This window comes from Phalacrocorax aristotelis, chromosome 1 (assembly GCF_949628215.1).
Source record: "Phalacrocorax aristotelis chromosome 1, bGulAri2.1, whole genome shotgun sequence".
NCBI lineage: Eukaryota > Metazoa > Chordata > Aves > Suliformes > Phalacrocoracidae > Phalacrocorax > Phalacrocorax aristotelis.
This window is the reverse complement of record NC_134276.1, coordinates 210,306,070-210,326,873: the sequence shown is the minus strand read 5'-3', so window position 1 is coordinate 210,326,873 and position 20,804 is coordinate 210,306,070. Positions and strand designations below refer to the sequence as shown.

General features: G+C 41.7%; 1 protein-coding gene across 3 annotated transcripts in view; it reads right to left on the bottom strand.

Annotated features, from left to right (window-relative positions):
- GRM3 (glutamate metabotropic receptor 3) overlaps positions 1-19,155 on the bottom strand; it is a 114,449-nt gene extending 95,294 nt beyond the window's left edge. For 2 of the 3 annotated variants that reach the window (XM_075081522.1, XM_075081524.1), the window contains exon 1: positions 18,474-19,155. The gene's annotated coding sequence lies outside the window, so the exon portion shown is untranslated. Of the gene's footprint in view, positions 1-17,686; positions 17,991-18,473 lie in introns of those variants that run through there. The other variant, XM_075081523.1, reaches the window with a different exon arrangement.
- Between the last annotated feature and the right edge of the window lie 1,649 nt (positions 19,156-20,804).

The following is a 20,804-nucleotide window of genomic DNA, read 5'->3' as shown; positions in this document are numbered from 1 at the left end:
AAACTTTGCATCTCTAAAAGTTTCAGATGGCAAAAAATCCCCATCAGCATAAGTAACTTCTTGATTTTGTGTGTGGTAAGAAGGTTAAACCTCAGTGTAAAGGCAAACTATGAATTCTGGAAGAGAAAATTCCCTTTGCAAGATAAACTTTTTTCCAAAGAATAAAGATGGTACCTTAGGGTCTCAGACACATTTTGCCTTCCTCCTACTGAGGATCTTGTGCTGTAGAGAGATTTCCTTTTTGGAAGAGATGCAGAGCAGACTCTTGTGGAAATAACTGAGGGACGACAATCTGGCAAAGACCAGAGCAAAAACAGCTGCACCAGGTTTTCCTCTCTCGCTGACATGGCATTTTGTTCAAGGTCAGAAACAGAGCAGGCTTTGATTAAAATTATGACAAAAATTTCAATCATAAAAGAAACACAGATAAAACCGAGCCTGGTCTGCTGGAGTACTGCCCTAGACATCTAGGTGAGATTCTTTTAACCAAACAACCAGGTAATATGTTCCTACCTGTGATCTGGTTAGTCAAAGGTCCCTTTATAGTCAGTTTATAGAAAAAAACAAAACATTTTTTTGACATGATTCCTCTCTTCCTATAGTGGATGTCTAAAATAGGTCAGCTGAATCACTCCTTAAAAATGTTATTTTTCTTTTTATCACAAAATACTGTTTTCTAAAGATGTAGACCTCCACACTGTGTCTGCCTCTGACTTCACACTATGTCTTCTGAGATAAATTCCACCTTCAGATACTTCTTTTCCTTGATTTGAACAAAGAATGAGGTTGCGGAGTGAAATGACCAAAAGAAGTCCCTATTCCTGGATAGTCACAGAAGTGGTTAAAAGTGCTAGAGATACTCCCTTCCCCCTCCCTGCCAAAGTCCACAAGCTCTTTCTGATCTGGTGAAAGGGAGATTATCTCTCAGAAGGGGAAGTGGAGAGAGACTGCTTGTTCTTCCAGATGTCTGAGTGGGAGTCAAGGCAGTTTGGGTCTTGATGAGGGACGTGAGGGAAATTAAGTATTACCTTCACTGTTGATATTACTCACAAGCAGAATGATTCAATACAAATAAATGTATTTGATCAGAAGTGGAAAGAATTACTTGCTTGCTTAGAAAATTTTTATGTGATGTAAATCTGACGTGTCTGAGTTGAAATGCAGCTATTTGGTTAACTGCAAGGAGTTCACAGGGAGACTAAATGATATAAAGTTCAGACCTAAAGGCAAAACAATTAGCATAGTTGTGCAATCAACTGAGCCTTTACAGTTGCTCTCCACACACTTGGGTGGGTTGGAGTCACACATGACCCCAAGGGCTCAGGGCAATAGGTTCCCAGCACTACAGGCTGTGGGACGCTTGGGGGCAAGAGTGAGGAGACAACTGCCTACGTGCCAGGCAGAGATTCAGACTGTATTTTACTCTTTACAGACCCAAAGGTCCTCCAGCACATTGTGGTTTTACTCCAGAGGAATTTGTCTGAGCTGAGAAAATAAGCATGGTTTATAATTTCAGGTATCCTCTGTTGGCACTCTGAAAAAGTCAGCATGGGTGTTAGAAGTTAGAGAGGATTACCCCCTGAAGACGCAGGAGACAGAAAGGGAACTTGGTACACAATATGTCCATAATCCAGAGTATCTTAGAAAATTTCAGGGAGGAAAGTGGCTTGGAAGTATCTGAAGGATGTCATTAAGTTGTGTACCTGGGTTCTGCAGTGAAATAGGAGGATTAGACAAACAAAGGAAAAGCTTCAGGCCCTAGATGTGACTGACAGTCAGCAATGAGGACAACAGGCATGAAAAAGTCTGGACAACTCTCTGGCCACCAGATAGTGCAAAAGTCCTTCCCTCCCTCTCTCACCAGAATGGAAGCAAAGTGGCCCTAGTACCAAGTAGAGATTGAGCACGGGCCAGGAAAATACTGTAATGAATCTCCTCGTTGAAGGAATACCCACCAGCCTGAGGTTTAGCCAAGGATGCTGCCTCCAAGTAACTTTGCTAGAGAAGACCAAGCGAAGAACAATGACCAAGGAGGATGAAGGATCTTACTGGGAACTGTTTACTTAAGAGGGGTTTTGAACTGATTCGTTTTCTTTTCAATAATCAACTTAGGAAACACAGTGACTCTTACACCATCTGAGTCAGTCTGGGAGGTTTTATTGATCAGAGCAGAATAGTCCACTAACAGGGAAAAAATTATCTGATTATTTCTGCCATTCTCAATACCTTGTTCATTAACCCTTTTTCACCAGCAATAGCTCTTTCTTTTACTTACACTCTATTTTCTTTTCAAATCAATATTATTTCCTTCACTAAACACTGAGTCCTTTACTCTAAAAAATCTAAATATTTTGTTTAATGAGCATAAGAGATGACAATGGATCATGTTAATCATTAGTTGGAACCATCATGCAACAAGAACTCAGTGCCATTTGAAAAATATTTGATGCACGGGCTGAAGTTTGTCATCTCACCCAGGAGCATAAGATTATTTGGTGCTACAATTTAGAAAAGAAACATTATCCCATTGATGAGACTGTGCCAAAAACCAGAAAATAAATGCTTTCCTTTGGAACACACCACACCAATTGCACAAACAATCTAAAACATGTCTTTGTTTCTATTTCTTATACCAAAACCCATAGGAGAATGTTCCTGTAATAGGTGACAAGGGAAAAAAAAGCACCCAATTTTAGGACTCTAGGTATTCCATAAGCAATACTTTGAGTCTTTCCAGTGGCAATAAATGTTTCATGGCTTGACGGCCAGTTCACTAGACTGGAAGCGGCCTCAGATTGAGAAGTGGGACACTTTCTGAAGACTAGGAAAATCATAGACAGACTGGCCAGAGACTCACAGTTTTCCCGATCACATCAGCACTCTCAGGTTCATCACAGATGTGACCAGACCAGGTTGTAAGCAAAGCTGCAGCAAGGTCAGGATGTAAGAAATTAATTAAGATGAAAGGAGAACTTTGGCTGCAGTCATTAGCTAAAGCACAAATGAACTCAACGGCAAAAATAAATATTTAGGCTAGATACAAGGGAAAATGTTCTGATTGTAAAGGTAATGTGGCACTGAGACATGGTGCCCAGGAAATCTGTGGAGTCTCCACTGTCAGAAATTTTAAAGAAAAAATTAATCAAACTTTTCTTAGGAATCACGCAATAACCCTGACACTGCTTTGGGGCAGGAGATAAACCAAATGACCTTCTGTTGTGTCTTCCAGCCTTATATATCTTGCACAACCCACATATTTCTCATATTTACAAGGTGTCTCTGTCCTCGGAGCTTGTAACAGTGCAGCTACACTGATTTACTCGCGGGATTGAGATAACATGTTCATGACTCATGTTCTCATGCCATCAACTCCTCAGCAGCTTCCCACTGGTGACAACCAAGCACAGAGTCAGAGTGCAGTATCCAGTCTCAATCCGACAGGCTAGTGAGCTTGCCTGAAGGTAATATTTTATTGTAATATAAGGGTTTTGCTGCAAAGTCCTCTCTACTTCTTGAGTAAGCATATGAGATGCAAGCAGGCTGGCATTTGAAAACCTGAAACTGTAGATTGTATTGATTTCTTGAAGGTATTAAATGATTGAAGTGCAGTATACCTGACAAATTGACCCGCATTGCCAGTTGGTGTAACATGGAGCAGCTCTGTTGACTTTGTTGCTAATTTATCGCAGTCTAGGATTTGACCCACTGAACGCTGAATTAAATTTTTATATATTCGTGAAGTACTTATACTGTATGACAAATCAATACCTTTTTATTGTTCACCTGATTTAGGACGGATAAAAGGAATATTTCAGTATTCTCCAGGGTCAGTGCAGAGGGGCCTTGAATGATGAAAGATACAGTAGTTTCTGAATAGAAGGAAAATTTCAGGGTAGAAAGGAAAGAGTGTAATTTAGGCTAAATATCTTTTTTATCAATGGTATGAATAATACATTTTTTTCACAAACTCACGACAAAACATAATGTCCTTTTAGAAGATGGCATATAATTCTTTATCTCTCTTTAAGAAAGTTATTAATTTTGAAAAATCTTCTTTCTGAATATCTTTGCATTTTGTATGAGCCATAAAACCTCCAGGGAGTTATTTGAATTTCAGTACTGTCTCAGACTTTTATTAAAATATACTCTAACCCTGCTTCAGTAATTAACATGAAGATAGGACCCTTATTTCTAACAACTGCAATATCTCAGTTATTCCAGATTTTCTTTAGGTATAGTTTTGATTAAATAATTGTTGAGTAACAGTATTAATTTGTTTATGATAAGGAACATACTACAAATTTCTTACTTATGTTTCTGCAGTTTATGCTTTTTCCAGTGTATTTTATGAGTATTTATTAAAGATGATGCCTTAAGTTAATAACATAAAATACCTACTAGTTTCATAATCATCACTGCAGTGCAGAAAGCATTAGAGTTACAGTAGTTCTGCATTGACGACGTCAATAGATTTACTGCATTCATTTCCTTATGCAAATATTCAAAAACCATACATTACTTCAGAACCTTATATAGAGTATTGCCTACACAAGAGGGTATGAACATGCAGAGTAGACTTTAAAGTTGACAGTGCAAGACACATTTTTCCTTCCTTTCTTGTTTCTCTGTTGCCCTAATATTAGAGCTCATTTAATCTTGGATTCTGTAGACACGTACACTTCTGCACAATACCTACAATAAGAAGCAGGACTGCTAATGGTCTTTACAGGACAGACTACGTTGCCACCTATAGTGAAGACGGTGCAGCATGCTGCTGCTCCTACAGTAGAGAAGGAACTGAATAGACACCCATAACGAGTCTGTGTGTGAATTAAGCAGAAACTTATCTTGTGTTCTTTCCCTGCGTGCATGCATGCATGATCTGCCTCTGCATGGCAGAGCTTCTCTTTTGCAGGGGGACCTTGTTTGTTCTTGAAATTTGTCAATTTTTTCCCTTCTTCCCCAAAAGAAGCATGTTGCTGTCTGCCCTTTCTGCCTCTGCTTCACCTCACAAAGGGAGCAGTGGAAGCTCTGCTTTACTGGCAGATGTCTAGGTTGCCTCCTAGGGAGGTAGATGTTTGCAATATGCAGTGCTATGTTGTAAGATCCTGGGGTAAGAACCCTGAATGTTGTTCAGGGCACCTAGAGAAGAAAAGGGTTGGAAGGGACCTGAAAGATCTTGATCTTTTCTATTACCCAAATCAGGATCAACTTTTGTCTTATATAACTTATCTCTTGTCTAGCTTGTTTTTAAACACCTTTGGTGATAGGACCTTCCTAGACTTCCAGGCAGTTTATTCTGTTGCTTCACTCTCCTTATCATTAAGAGCTTTTCCTGAGGTCTAGTCTTCTGTATGACAATTTCAGCCTCTTACTTACCTGTGATAAATTTGGTTTTTTCACACCTCTATTTATTCTTTTTGCCGTTCTCCGAAATCTGCCTCAGTGATTTGATTTATGTCTTCTTAAAACATAATGCTCGAAAATGGGCACCAAACCCCAAATGTGTCCTTACTAGTGCTGAGCAGGGAATAATGTTTACTTCCCATATCTTGTAGACAATATTCCTATTTATTAATCCCAGTAGGAAATTTCCGTTTTTCACAACAATACGATACCATGGTGTTCAGTCATGCTCTGCTTCTGACCTTCTGTAGCCTTAGATCCATTCTGTTGAACATCTACCTGGCCTGTTGCTCACGTGTCCATATTTTTGGTAGTATCTATGTGAATAATTTTATGGTGAACCTACTTCCCTCCAAGGTTTATTTTGGGAGCCAGTATCTGGCAATACTAAACTGTAGCTGATCTGAAAAAAATATTGCTTTCTGGAACTTGGAAGACATGATAATCAAACTAGCTATCAATAACTCTCTGTCCTCTACTTATGTGACAAACAGATAGTCAATTACACATCAAAATAATGTAAACATTAATACATAATAGTAGTCAACAATCAGCAATCAATTTTAGAACAACTCTTTTGGGTCATGTACAATCAGGACCACTTCCATAGGACATTACATAGAACTATGCATAATTTTGCAGAATAATGTATCTTAATTAAACATGGAGGGTACCTGGAATCAATACAGATGGAGAATGCATTCACATTAATCTTATTGAATGAGTTGAAGTTTTATTTTAGGAAAAGAGAAGTACAGAATGTTCCAGTCACATCTTGAAGTCCTTCTGCTACTGCTGTCATGGAAGTTTTGCTTGAGAAAGGACTATAGGATTCAAGACCTACATTTCAAGATAATTCCTTTATTAATAAATAAACATAGATGAATTAATATGTGTAAAAGAATTTTGGCAGGGATAATAATGGAAACAAACAGAAAAAAATAATAAATGGATTAGCACACTTAATCGGTCTTAGGTTGCCTAATGAACAATTAGCCTAGTGTTTAATCCCCCTTGATCCATTCGTTTTTGCAGCTCTTACTCTCTAAAGATAAACGTGGATGATTCTAAATGTGCTTCTGTTTTTGAAACTACTCATATTAGTATTACGTTGTAAGCATTGGCATGGAAACGGTGTTATAAATGGGAATGGACAAATATGGGACATGCTAGAGCACCTATTTCTTGGTGCTTTAAAAAAAGTGTTGCAAAGAACTTGCAGCACTCTAAAATATCACTGAGATTACTTCTGTTGATTAAATATAGATGACTCTTTACATGGAAGCTCTTTTTTAAGGCCTTGGGAACACTCTGTTGACCATCCAATAAGCAGCATGACAATGCTAGGCTCTGCTGACCGTGATCAGACAGTGTTTCTTAGGTACTTATGTAACTTAACATGATTTAACTTCAAGAGACAACATATCAGATGAGTATTTGGGGTTGCTAAACTCTGAATCTGTGTATTACCAGTGGAAGAAAAAAGCATCAAACTGCATCCCACTGGTTTTGTGAATGTGACCCCCTGTGACGTTGTATCAGAGATTGTAAAAATGTTCTCTCTCACATGGACACCAACGTTCCCTTTCAGTTAGTGCATCCGAGTAGTGTTTATTTATCAGTCCTAGAGAGACCAAGCTAGACAGAGGGTGGAGGAAAGGGACTACTCTCATGCAATGGTGGCTTGTACTCAGGTAGAGTCAGGCCAGTTAAACCTTCAGAGCAGCTGCTTACCTGTTCAGTGGGGATTCAAGGCTTTGAAGTTAATGAGCAGGAACTAATGAGATGGACTGGATGTGTTATAATTTACTGAGATATATTAAAACATCATGTTGATTAGTCTGAAGGCTAGAGGGGACCTTTTCTGTTGCAATTTTAAGGTGCTCCATGAATTGCTGCAGATTCTTAAGTGAATGCTTTTAAACTTTTTCTTCCTTTCTGACACTTTCTGGGTTGTTTTTGGTAGTAATTGCTACTCTCATATGCATGAACCTAACAGCTGCAAAGGGTTCTCTAAGGAGCCTTTGGGGCAAGTACCTGTGGCAGCTCCATTAGGACCCCTCTGATGTTATCTGTGTCCTAGACAGTTCGGGAAACGTTCTAGGTTGGCCAGGGAAAAGTTTGAGTCTTAATAAAGGAAGAGAAATTAAACAAGAGAGGCAGAAAATGTTTCTAGGGGGCATGAAGTTCTGGATTCTTGCCTGATGCCACATTCATCAGGCTTAATGTAGATGAACTCTGTGTGGGTTTGCCAGGAGCAAAGTCAAACTTCTCATCTGAGACTTCCTGATGCATTGCTCCACAGTTATGATCCTGAAAGCATGAGCAGCTTCTGCCTTTTCATGGGCCTATAGCTAGAATACCCAGATGAATTCCAATCCCATATTTGTATCCATCACTCAGGTCTGTGATATTCACTGGTATATTTTATGCCTGGTGTTGGCCTGGAGGCTTCCCTTCTACAGAAGCTCCCAGGGAGCTAATCTCTGACTTGTGGACAATCAGACTGCCAGATGAAGTTAGTGATCATAATGGTCACTTCATGCTAAACATGTTATACATGTTTCATGCTAAACCTGATTCATGCTAGACAATGCAGCAGTTCAGCATCCCTTTGTTTTGTAATGACTGAACCAACAGAAGCCATCACCCATATAGCTGCCTCTGGCAAAGACAAAGCAACAAGTTGATCAAACTACATAAGAAATTTTCTTCTGAAATGTGGATTTGGATGTGAGGGCTGACAATTGTTTAGTTGGAGTTGTGTGTGTTTGCAAACTAGAAATGCATAGAATGCTTGTAGGCTACTAGTAGTCACAAAAAAAATATGTAGCAAATTGGAAGGTGGGAGGACAAGGACACCACTACAGTCTTGTGAGGCTCCTGAGGGCTCTTCGGGCAAAATGCTGTCTGGAGTGAGGCTTGGAGCACAGAACAAAGAAATGGCACAAAGGATTTATTTGAGGAATGTTGTATTCAAGACAACTGAAGTCAAGCCATTCATCAGCTATACTCATCTTTTCGATACGAGTCCAAATGGGCAACTGGAGAAGGTCCAAAGGAAAACAGCAAGAATAACAAGATTCTAAAAAAAGCACATGGCTAAAAGAAAAGTGGTTATTTCATTGAGTCAAGAGGAGATGACTGAGGGGAACATTATATAAATAAACGTTAAAAAGCCAAAATCTAATCCCTTTGCTGTATAAAAGGCTGGAATGGAAAAGAAAGTACTAAATTGCTTCTAATGTCCATAGCAGAGAGGACAAGAGTGATAGGCTTGGTTGTAAAACGTGGGATTTAGTTAAACTTTTGGAGACCTTTTGTCCATAAGAACAGTGAAGCACAGACATGTGCTGTTGCAGGAAGCTGTGAAATCTCTGTTGTTGCAGATTTAAGGGTAAGTATTAGTTAACAAAGACTTAGAGGTAGTTTATGCTGTCTTTGGAGGGGGAGATGGATTGGATGAGGTCCTTACTGGTGTCATTATCTGTGGAACTATAAATGCTGTGTTCAGGAAAATGGAACGTTGTGTACAATCTTTGAAAATGAAGAAGCTTACATTAAAAAAAACCCTCTTTCTATCCATTTCTACCTTAATGGATACTGCACCCTTTCAGGCTAAGTTCTAATTGGGACCTTACGCCCTTGCCAGGAAATCACAGGGACTAAGAAACTCTATTATTCTCTGCAGCCACTCCCTGGACATTGATTTAAGGTATCTAGGTCTAAATGGAGCTATTTGTCTACTTCTTTCCTTAAAACTGGTGAATGTGGAATAGGCAGGCAGATTGAAAGGAGTATGTGGAGACTTGACTCCACCTTCTTAGCTACTGGCCAAAATACCTAGATCAGTGACACTTTAGGGAGCAGGAGCACCTCCCACAGATAAGCAGACAACAGGGCATTGCTGGATCACACCACTCCCTGCTGCTATGAGTGGGTGCTTCAATTTACATCTCACCCTTTGGACAAGAAACCCAGGCTTTAAGTCATCTCCCAGCTCCCAGGAGCTGGAGTTACTTCCACACTAGATTCTTCTTCCTTTCTTCATACTGAATAATGCCACTAGGAATGTGTTTATCTGAGCTTGATACTGAAGGCATTAGCATTAATCTCTAAGCTTTGTCCTGGATATCTGCTTCTGGGAGAAATCTTGGTCAGAGAGACTGATATAATTGAGAAATTCATAGTCCTTAGAAATCTCAAAAATGTCAATGAGACAATAAAAAGAAATCAGTCTTTCCCTGTTCATCAGAGAGCTCTAATGCTGTTGAAGTGCCTGATATTTCCAATAGCCTTTCAAATAGTCTCGGAAACTGTTAAAATAAAGGCACCTTTCCCACATTTTCCTTCTCTGCCTTTCACTAATGATGGTTCTTTTAACCTCCTTCTCCCCTCTTTGTTTGCTTAGAGGATCAAAGCTTTTTTATTTATTTCTTTTTCCTCCCAAACAGTTTCTGGAGTGTTAAAAAGCACCACCAGTGTACTGAGTTTACATTACAAACAAGTTAAAATTCCCAGTCTGTCAGAGCTTTTCTCCTAGGATACCAAGGAAAGCAAAGTTCAGCTAAACTGCACAATTAATCAGAGATCACTTCTGAGTGAAGAAGAAAAGGTTGTTTTAAGCAGATCTATTCTCTTCTTGGAAATTTAAAGTCCACTTCAGGAAGCAAAATTATTATTCTCTGAAAGTTATCTCACTTTATTTGTATTGCTGGAGCTACCCCATTAGGTCATCTTCCTTTTTTACTCATAAAATCATCTTAATGAATCGACTGTGGGATTAGCCATATGTAAATACATCCTTATTGACAAGTGAATGGATGAAAAAGGGCATGAACTACATGTTGCTTTTGCTAGAACAGCAGTTGTTTTTGTTCTGCTTTCAAGACCCTGAGGCAGACAGCTTATTTCTTGGTTATGAAGGAAATGCTCTTTTTCAAGGTAAATGTATCCTGTAATAATGGTAAGAAGCATGCGCTGGATGGTTTCAGAGTATTTGGCTGAAGGAGACTTCAGGGTTGATCTACCATTCCCACCCAGAGAATTGCTACCCTTTTCTCAACTTGAGAGCAAAGACTGGCCTGATAATTCAGCCTAGTGCATCAGTCCCATGTAGGACAGGCTTGCAACTTTTTAAGAAAATGCGCTGTCTGCTGATCTCATTGTTGTTGTCAGTGCTTTTCTAAAGCATGATGGTTGCAAGGAAGACAGTGAGCAAACACAATTAAGAGAGCCCAAGGGAATACACTGAAAACTGTTGCAAGGTAGATTTGACAAGTGTACTTCAGTGTGTTCCGATAGTGCTTGGAAAAAAATGCTAAGATTCCCATAAACTTTGTAAATTTTCTAGTAAAATGTCATTCTGTGGTAGCATTTTGTGGCCAAGTATTTCATAAGGAATGGACGCTTATTACTGTCTGTGCAAATAATGTGCTGCACAGACCAGCATTGTAAGGTACCCTTTTCACACAATTTTGCTGAAGTTTAATCCAGTATTACTACATTGATGTCCCGTGAGGGTGGTTTTTTCACCTGCTTTTTACAAGGAAAAGAATTAAATACTGGCAAAATAAATCTGTTATAAGGTAAAATGAAGATCTTTCATCTGTTGTATACCGAAACAGCTGTAATCTTTTACAATGGAACCAAAGTTGGTGTCAGTTGACATACAGTGAAGATGTCTTTCTGACAGACTGAACATTAGCAAAAATGCCATTAAAAATCTATGATAAAAAACCTGAAAGTCTCTGGCCATATTCTCAACTTGTAACACTCAATGCTGAAATAAATACATAATCTCACCAAAAATTATAATGCAGCTTTTTGAAAACTCCCTTGTCATGGCAAATCAATTATATTTTCACATAAAATATCAGTTTTAAATGTTCTGGCAGATAAAGACAATCTTTGTCATTTTTTAGCCATGTGAGCTGATCTAAGCAATCAAACTCTGTTAACACTTCAGAACTGAACCCTACATGTCTTACTGCACAACATATTTTTCTTTCTCTTTGCATCCATCCTTTTGTCTGTTTACCTGTCTTCTCTTCTCATGAAAATACATATAAGTGAGAAAAAAATATGAGTTCTGGAAACATCCCTAAAATTTACTTCTTGATTTGTATCCGGTCTGTGGCTGTGTGATTCTAACAGCAGGGCAGCTGGTTTCTGCTAAGCATCACAAATGTAATGTAATATTTTCAAACCCTAGCAGAACAATGTCTTCTCATGCTCTCCTAATAATTTCTTCACTGGATCATGCAACCACTGTGAATGAAATTAATAATAACGATATAAATATATAATAATTATAAAATAATCAGAAATTACTAGTCAGTAAGTACCGGGTCAAAAAACAGATCAGCCAAAGACCTCCTATAAAACAAACATGCAGAAATGTTCACTCAAGCACAGCTGCAAGTGTCCCATCAGGAAGGCATGGCACATTCAAGCTGGAGCTGGTATGGGATCTAAGAAGCCTTAATCACAGCTACATTATATAAAAAAGAAAACCATCCTGATGCTGTGAGCTGCACATTAAAATAGTCAAGAACTGCAGCGCAAACCCTACATAAGATAGCCAAGGTCAACAAGGTCAAGAATGCTCTAGGAGCCTCTCAGAGAACACTCTAGCTTTCTATAGGGCTCCATTTCTCACCAGGGAGGAAGAGCGTATCTAACCCGCAGGATCCCTTCATTCCCATAGAGAGGACTGGTGTTGCCTGACGGCTCCTGTGCCATCTCAGCCCTGCTGTTACATATCTGTGGAGCAGGGAGCCACACCACTGATGAAACAATATTCAGAGATTTTTAGGGATGAGTAATTTTAGGAATAAATTTAGGAATAAATTTTAGGAATTTAGGGATGAAAGAATATTTTGTGAGGTTTTCAAATCCTTTTCAAAAGGTGTCCTATACTGTGCTTCAGAGGTTGGTGTAATGGTCATTGGTTTGACCACACACTATTCAATGCCTGTCACAAACTACTAATGTCCCTGAGGTCTAAACCTGGCATCTGGCACACTAGTTGTGCTGGAAGAAGTTTACGGAGCTGCACCATAAAATCAGGCAGCGCCCTTGTTGGTCACTTATCTCAGCCAGACTCTTTGCAGGGCTAATTCCAAGGAAGAGTGACAGCACTGCCAAATCTCAGACTCAGTAAATTCCCTACAGCATCTTCCTTCACAGACTGCAAGGTAATATCTCAGTCAACCTAACAACATGTGTTTTTGAGGACCAGCCACCACAAACCAGAGAAACCGAGGCTTTGCAGAGCCCTAGATTATGCAGTTTATGCATCAGGATCAGCTGTTGGGACATTAACCTCTCCAGATGCAGCATTTAGGTAACGCAAAGATTGTCCCTGATTTGAATGTGGACTCATTAGTGGAGTTTCCATCGGAGTGGAAGCTAAAGGACAAGGCTTACTATATTTCTTAGATGAGTGTTCAGCCAGTCACTTTCTTTTTGCTCCATTTCCCATCAGCATGTCATCTTCTGGGCAAAGGTTTTTAACAGTTTTCAGGTTCCCTTCAGCTCCTTCCTCCTGGCTAGCCCAGGCCCTGCCTCCTCCTCTGTACCAGTGGGAGGTGACTTCCCCATAGCACTCACCCCTCTGCTCCTCTTTTCCTTCCTTTTTTTGGCAGTTGCTGCTTCCAGCCTTTGTTTGTGCTTTTCTTCTGATTTAATCTCAGTCCCAACCCTTTCATTTTCCTTCCCTATTTTATTCTTCCTTTTGTCATCTCCGCAAGCACCCCTCATTTTCCCAAAAGCAGTCCTGTTTCTTCTCACCTGCATACTCTACCTTCCCTTCTCAGTACTCCTCCTCTCAAACACCCTGTTCCTTAAGGGGTATTCTAAGCAAACATATTCATCCTTCTTCCCACTAATACCTTCCTTTTAACACACTAATTTTCCTAATATAGTTCTGACCTATGAATTCGCTGATGTTGTGGCCACCCACTGAATTTTTTACTTCATTCTCCCTTGTGTGCACTTGCTTAGTTTTCCTCTAGAATCTGACAGTCTTTCCATTGACTTCCTAAGACACCTCATCAATCTGCTTCTGCCTCCTGTGTTTTAACTGTACTGCCTGGTTTTTACTCAAAGCCCATGCATGACTACAAGTGTCCCCTCCCTCCTCTTCTCAAGGATATGTTTGATTTGTCCTTGTGTGCTCACTGTATGCTGATACTTGGTAAGACTTCTTGGTCACCAGGCACTTTAGAATGCTCTTACATTCCACCTCTCCGCCTAGCTTCTTTATCTTCCTTATTACTACAAATTACCATGATAAAAATCAGCCCTATGACATTTTCTCTACTAGCTCACCCTCTCCCACATCTCTTATGCTGTTCTCTTCCATAGTCAGGACGCCTGAATTCAGTCTTCTGCCTGGCCACAGTCTGCAGTTACCACTTCCATAAATGTGCAATCTTTTTGCCCAGTTAGTTGGATTACAGGATAATTTCTAATCGCTTTAAAGAGAGTGTCTTCTTCACTGCCTTCACCTGATTTACAGTCTTTTCATCCCACAACTCACCATACCATTTATTTTTCTTCCAGCTTGAATATTCATCTGAGTCTCTTTACTGCTCTTTCTTTCCTTTCCTATAAAGCTATTTTCTTCTCTTTATTTTTCCCTTTTTGTTTCCTACCATCTATTTTCCTCAACCTTTTTTTTGTCTTCACAACTTTTTTTCTTCTCCAGTCACTTTTTGAATGGAGAATTTCAAGGTCTCACAGCATCCATTAACCATTCTCTCTGTACACACCTCGCCTGATGCATATTTGATATAGTTTTATACTTGGTCATCATCCTGTATCCCTTTGGTTGTACTGGGAAAGGGACTTTCAAGGTCAAGGTCATCAGTGCTATCAAGGTCAAGCTGCTTGCCAGACTTTAAAGAGCTCTGAAGGAATGCTGCCTCAGTAATTGGGGTTAAGACCACACCCTTGCATGTGGATATGTTGGGTCTTAGAAGGTTTGGAAAAGCTGCTACACTCTTACTTAGGCTTTTGAGACAACTTACTGATTTACATGAGGAGCCGATATGTTCCTGTATAAGCAGTACAATTGCTAACTACATAAATGCTCCCATAATCTCATCATAGCTATGAACAATAGCATGATAATAGTTCTAACAACATAATTTTATATTTGAGAGGGCCAGTATGAGACAAAAGCAATATAGTTCTACAGCTTTTTTTGTGTAATTTGCTATAGCTCTAGTAAATTCTTTTTGACTTTAATAGGTTCATAGTGATTTACCCCCTAAGAAAATTTGCTGCCTTGTTTTGGAAAGGCAGCTAGAAACAAGACAGTATATTCCTTGCAGTATTTTTAAAAAACTGGGCATCCCTGAAATAAAATGTCTGAAAACATCATAAGACAATAGATAAGCCAGCAAATTCATTTAGGTCATGCACTGGATTCTGGGCTTACCTGAAAAAATGGCCAATTGCACTAATCTGTAATAATTAAAACACTTCTAACAATGAACAGTGTCTTCATCTCAGTGGAAATATCTGACAATTGCACTGAGGCTCTTCTAAGGCGTCATTGTGCCCAGGAGAAATTCCTATTTTTTTGTCATTTTACTCCTACTACTAAAATAAACTCATGATTTTCAAGCTAATCTGTATTTTCATAAGATGAAATGTGTCCCAGGTTTTTCTGCCAGCTAGGTTTTCACAGTGAAAGTTGGCCTTATTATGTTCATAGCCAGGAACAGTAACAGGCAGAGATTTAGGAAGATGGTACCAGCCAAAGACTACGCTCCTTCCCTGCCAGCTTTGGTGTCCAGGTCCACCATGGCTGTGCTCTGGACGTTCAATGCTGGGTGCAGGGGCAGGGTGGTTAATCACCCTTCTGGTCACCCCTTCTTGTTGGCTGTGGGTACCCCTCCATTGCAAATGCAACGCGCCCGGTGATTAAAGCACAACCTTATTCTCCACCCTAGTAGAGACCAGGAAGACAATCTTCTCTTTAAATCTCTGACTTGGACTAAGTTCTTGATAAAGCTTTAAACCTGCTGCAAGTTTTATATCAACAAGCAGAAAAAAAGCCAGTCAATATTACATGATCTTCTTCACAAGAGCTTATGTAGCTTACTATAGTTGTGCATATTCACACACAAAGAGTAACGCTGTCTGATCCTGGAGTGTGCCAAACGTCTCTGTGTTGTTCTGTGGCATCCTCAGAGTGATAGTATGCCTAGTATTTTATCAACCAGAAAAATTCATACTCACTGATCAATAACTATAGTACAAGTTGGAAGAAACAAGGTGCCATTTTATAGGGCTTGGGAAATGGCTTTCAAAAATAACAGAGAGCGAAGTCCTCTGCAGGACAGTGTTGGCAAGTTCATCAACTTTATAGACAAGGTCTTGCACCCAGAAAAAGCTTTAGGCTGGATTCTCAAATCACACTGCTAAACTCTTGGTGGGTACACACTTCATGTGACACTGCTGAATTCTTGTAGACCACTAGACAATGTAGAACTCCATGATTAAAGGTAAAATTGCAGTTTGACTCCTGCATAAGTGACATTACAACCAGTTCATTCAGGTCTTATAGTATTCTAAATGGGGCTCTGCAAACTTCATAACAATTTACGTTCTGTAGAACCCTTCCATGGGAGAGCTGCGTCTGCACAGAGCATCCAAATAGCTCTAAATGCCCGTACATCTCCTTACACTTTCTTCATTTCCAAATTCAGCTCCACTTACGTAACGCATACAGCTGGACTGAAGGATACCACTATTTGTAATGTATTTCTTTTCTTTTGCCTTTCTAGTCTGATTTAGCACTTTGCTTCATTACAGTTTAATTTATCATAAAAACATTAAGGGAATCCAGAAAGATACTCTACCCCTGCACCTTGCGTTAGATTCACTCTTTCAATGATAAAATTAGAATCTTACTCCTAGACCAGGTGTCAACATTTGCCTAAAAATCTTCATTTGTAGAAGCTTATAAGTAGGTCATCAGCACAAGGAACCAAGACAAAGATCAGCAGCGATTACAAAAGTACCGCAGCTCTTGGACGAATATCTTGATTTAATGTATTTGATACCGATGCAATCTTTCTTGTTTTTAAGTTGCAGAATGGTAAAGAAATCAGTGGATTTTCTATTTTGAAGTGCAGTTTATGCTTTATATATAATGCAGGACTCCAGAAATACTGAGAGTAGGAGTGAACAGCATCATTCTTTAAAAAAAAAACAAGAAAGAGAGCCACAGAAGTTAAAGTATGAATTTTCTAGCAGAAAACAAATTAGCTTCCATTCCTCTTCAGGTAATCAGTTTATTAAGAAGGATTTTCTTGGATTGTTACTGATTTCACTCAAAGAGTGAAAATTACAAAAGTACAATTTCTCTATTACCCTAAGTGTGAATGAAAGTAGCTTAAAGTGCAATCTTCCCCAGTATAACTGGGGCGGTCCATTTTCTTGTAATACTTGCATTTATCAACATAAACAACAGCCAAAGGAGTCATAATGACTTAGGTGTATTTGAAGAAAAAAGAAAAAGGTAATTTTCCTAAAATACGTATTCGATCAGGTGGGTTGTGTGTTTTTCAAATTGTTTTCATGCATATTTAATCAACCTGAGACATACATTATGAAAGCCGAAATAGGTACCAGTCTGTGTCCCAGGCTGTTCTGTTTCACAGTCTTCTGATGGAGATTTCTTTAAGCTGAATTAATTATTTAAAAAATGACCTAAAATCCTCTTCAGCAGGTGGCATAAGCTGAGAAAAAGCCAAAAAACTCACAAACTACCAGCAAATCCTTAGCTCAGTTCAGTGCAGTATTGGTAAGATGTCTGGATTTTCAAGAACTGCTTGGTTTTTATCAAGATTGCTGAAATACAGGGATGTATGCTTAAAATGATCCACAGAGACACTAATCGGGGGGGGGAAGCCCCCCAAAAACCAACACACACCCCAGATCCTACCTACACACTGGCACAGAAATTCACTTTCTCACACCCACATGCATATCTCAGCAGATATGTGTGCCTGACACACACAGACAGATGAAAGATACGTACTCACACCCCTCTAGGTCTACACAGAGTTAGATAAACACTGTCTAGGAATAAAACCGCATTCCTATGAATCTATACAAATAATACATCTATATACATCCAAGCAAATGCGAGCATAGATAAACACACTCAGAGACACAGGAACATAGGCAAGGCACATACATAGGCACAAACAACTCTAGAAGCACATACATATACCTATACAGCTGGATGCATACTCACATGGACAGCTAGATATACAGGTATATATGAGGGAGAGTTTACACTGGCTCTATCATCCCTGCTAATTTCTCCTTTCTTTTTGAAGCCTTCCAATTTTAGGATCCTGGAGTGAGCCAGGTCCCTGCAGGGGAGATACTTCAGGAGGAGCAAAGCACTTCCAGTTTCTTTAACGTTCCCCGCCTCTCTCCCTCTCTCCCAGCAGCAGATCCAGGGAGATAAGCTGGGTACCCAGCACGGCTCTCCCAGCTGCTGGCTTGGCACTTTCCACTCCAGCTTAAGGAAGGGCATAGGACGGCAAGCTTAAGATCTCCTCCCCTCACCCCCAAAATCTGCCTCTATGGGAGCAGGAACCTTTGGGCAACATCTGGACAGAGCTGCTTTGCCTTGGGCGAGCCAATCCCTTTCTGCCCGCCCCCCCCAGCTACGCACTACAGGGGTCCCCCCTGCGCCCTACCTGTCCTCTGCAGGTGCGAAAACCCTTGCCCGCCTGCCCCCCCTTCCTCCTGGCCCCTGGCTCCCGTCAGCAAACCTCTTTGCAAACCGCCACTCTAAACTTTTTCCCCGGGTGTACATCCCGCGGGCCGCGGGCAGCGGCTGCAGCTCGTCGGGAGGGCAGGGTGGGGGTGCGGGTTGCAGGGACCGAGGCTGCAGGGTGTGGGATGCGAGGACTAGGATGCGGGATGCGGGGCTGTGAGGACCGGGATGCACGGAGCCGAGACGCAGGATGCAGAGACCGGGATGTGGGATGCAGGGACCAGGACGCGGGATACCGGTGCCAGCTCCTTACCGTGCAGTGAAGGTAGGTCCCAGCGAGGGTCTCCAGCTGCTCCTGGGCATCGCGGACCTCTCGATGTGCTCGCTAAACATCCACCAGGGACTCTCACCCCCCAAACTTGTGTGAGCTGCTTCCTCCGGGAACAGTCACGCTTTCTCCCCCCCACCTTGGATCGGATCCCGACGGAAACTCATCGAGGCCTCCTAAACGGTCAGGGGTAAGGCTGGGAGGGAGAAGGAGAAGGGGGCAACGGGAGGGAGAGACTGCAGTCACCAAGCAATGACCCCCTTCCCTTCCCCTCTCCTCTGGAGCACCCGCTTCCCGTTCCTCTGAGCAACTTCGGCTCTCCGTGGCCAGGCAGCGCCCGCCGCCAGCGCCGCTAATTGGGGTCCCTTTTCGCAGCCTGGCATCTTTCTAGATTTCCTCTCCTTTCCGGGCAAAGGGGATTGGTGCAAAGCTTTAAATTAGGAGGCGACCTAGAGTTGCAAAGACAAGGAGCGAGAGCCGGCTGGCATTTGCAGGCTGCCTCTCCGGGCACTCGGGGCGTGCGGTGGCTCTGCAGCCGGCGCTGCGCGGAGGGGCTGGCTGCAGCTTATTCCTACCGTTTATTCATTTACTGCGTTTCTAGTTCTAACTTTGAAGCTGGCTAGTGCTCGTGGCGCGGCCGGCAGCGGGGCGGTGGCCGGGAGCCGTCGGGCGGGGGCGAGCCGCTGTCCCCATGCTGCGGGGCTGCGCGGCGCGGCGCTCCCCGCGCCCGTTTAACTGCGCCGGCAGCGCGGGCAGGAGCGCAGCCCGGGCCCGCGGGGAGGGCACGGCGAGGGGGGGGCGACGGGACACGGGGACGCTGCTGTCGCCTGGCAACCCTGCATCCCTGCCCCGAGCATCCCTCCCCCAGCGCCCCGATTGGCCGGGGCCGGGGGGGAACACGCCCCTCCGAGGATGCTGCGCTCTGGCACTGCGACTTGTCGCATCCTCAAAAAGCCGGCAGCGGGCAGGGGGGACCGAGAGCAGGCGGGCGAGCCGAGGCAGGCCGGCGTGTTTTATCACCGTCCTCCTGCCTCCTCCCTTCCAGCTGGCTCCGTACATTTGCTTCTGCCCTACCCCTCCTAGAAAAAGAAAGTACTTGTGTGTGTATGTATATAGATAGGTAGCTACAAAATATATAAATATATTTTTTTATGTGTAGATGTATATAAGTAAACATATATATTCTACACATGCTATCTGTACTATCTATATTTTTATGTTATCTCTCTATATTCTGTGTCTCCCATATGGCATGACGGAAGAAGAACAGTTACTGGGGAAAGATCACTCCAGGGTGCAGCAAAGCTGGGTGAGAAAGGAAAAAGAAAGCTACTTTTTGTGTTATGTGTTTGAAACCCAAAACATCACCTGGAGTGTTAACAGGAGGTCGTGGTCCTAAGAGAGAATTAAACACCATGAGGTGAGTGTGCTGTAACAGTCAGTGAGGACGGGTGTGTTGGCTTCAGAGGGCATGAGTTTAAGCCGCGCTGCATGGGGCACCGCTGGTGTTACATGTGGCTTCATTACTCACCCTCTGCTATGGGAGACAGCGAGCAGCTGCTTCCTGCCGGTTGAGTGCAGGACAGAGAGGGTGGCAGTAAAATCCCAATACCTCCCTTTCCATCACAGCTCCAGTTGGGACACTGTAAATTTCTCACCTCTAAGTCTTCAGCAGGGAGAAAGTCATCATCCACTCCTCCCCAAATGCCTCCCCCCAGTTTCAGACTTGCCCCAGCCCAGCTGCCCCCTTGTGTACCATCAGTTCTCGGGTAAAGCAAGGAAAGAGGCACTGCAGTCAGGACCTGCAGCAACTCACAGGGGGCCACTATTGTTTCAGCAGCCATGGTTCTGGTAAGGAACTAAGCCAAAGTAAAAGGAAATAAAACCAAAAAAACAACCCTGTTTATGTTTTTTTAATATTTTAAGTTATTTAACATCTGCTTATTTTTGTGATCTACCCATTATATTTGAGCTACTTGGCTAATTTTATGAGTTTCTTCTGGGAAGCCAAAGACATTTGCTAAAATGTGCGTGTTAAACTGCTTCATTAAGGACTTCAAAGATAAGCGGGGGGTAAAACTAAAGAGTCCAGTTCCTCTCAGGTTTACCCTACTGTAAATTGGATCAAAAGATACATGGGACATTGCAGTAACATCAGGGTAAACTGGAATGAACAGGAAATTAGTCCCAATCTTTAAATCACAGCGCAATTTGACCAACAGGCCTGGAATACTTTTTTTTCACAGTCTTGCAGGCTGATTGCTGGGAAAGACTTGTGGGAGGAAGGATCTGATTCTTCATTGCCTTGTACACAGC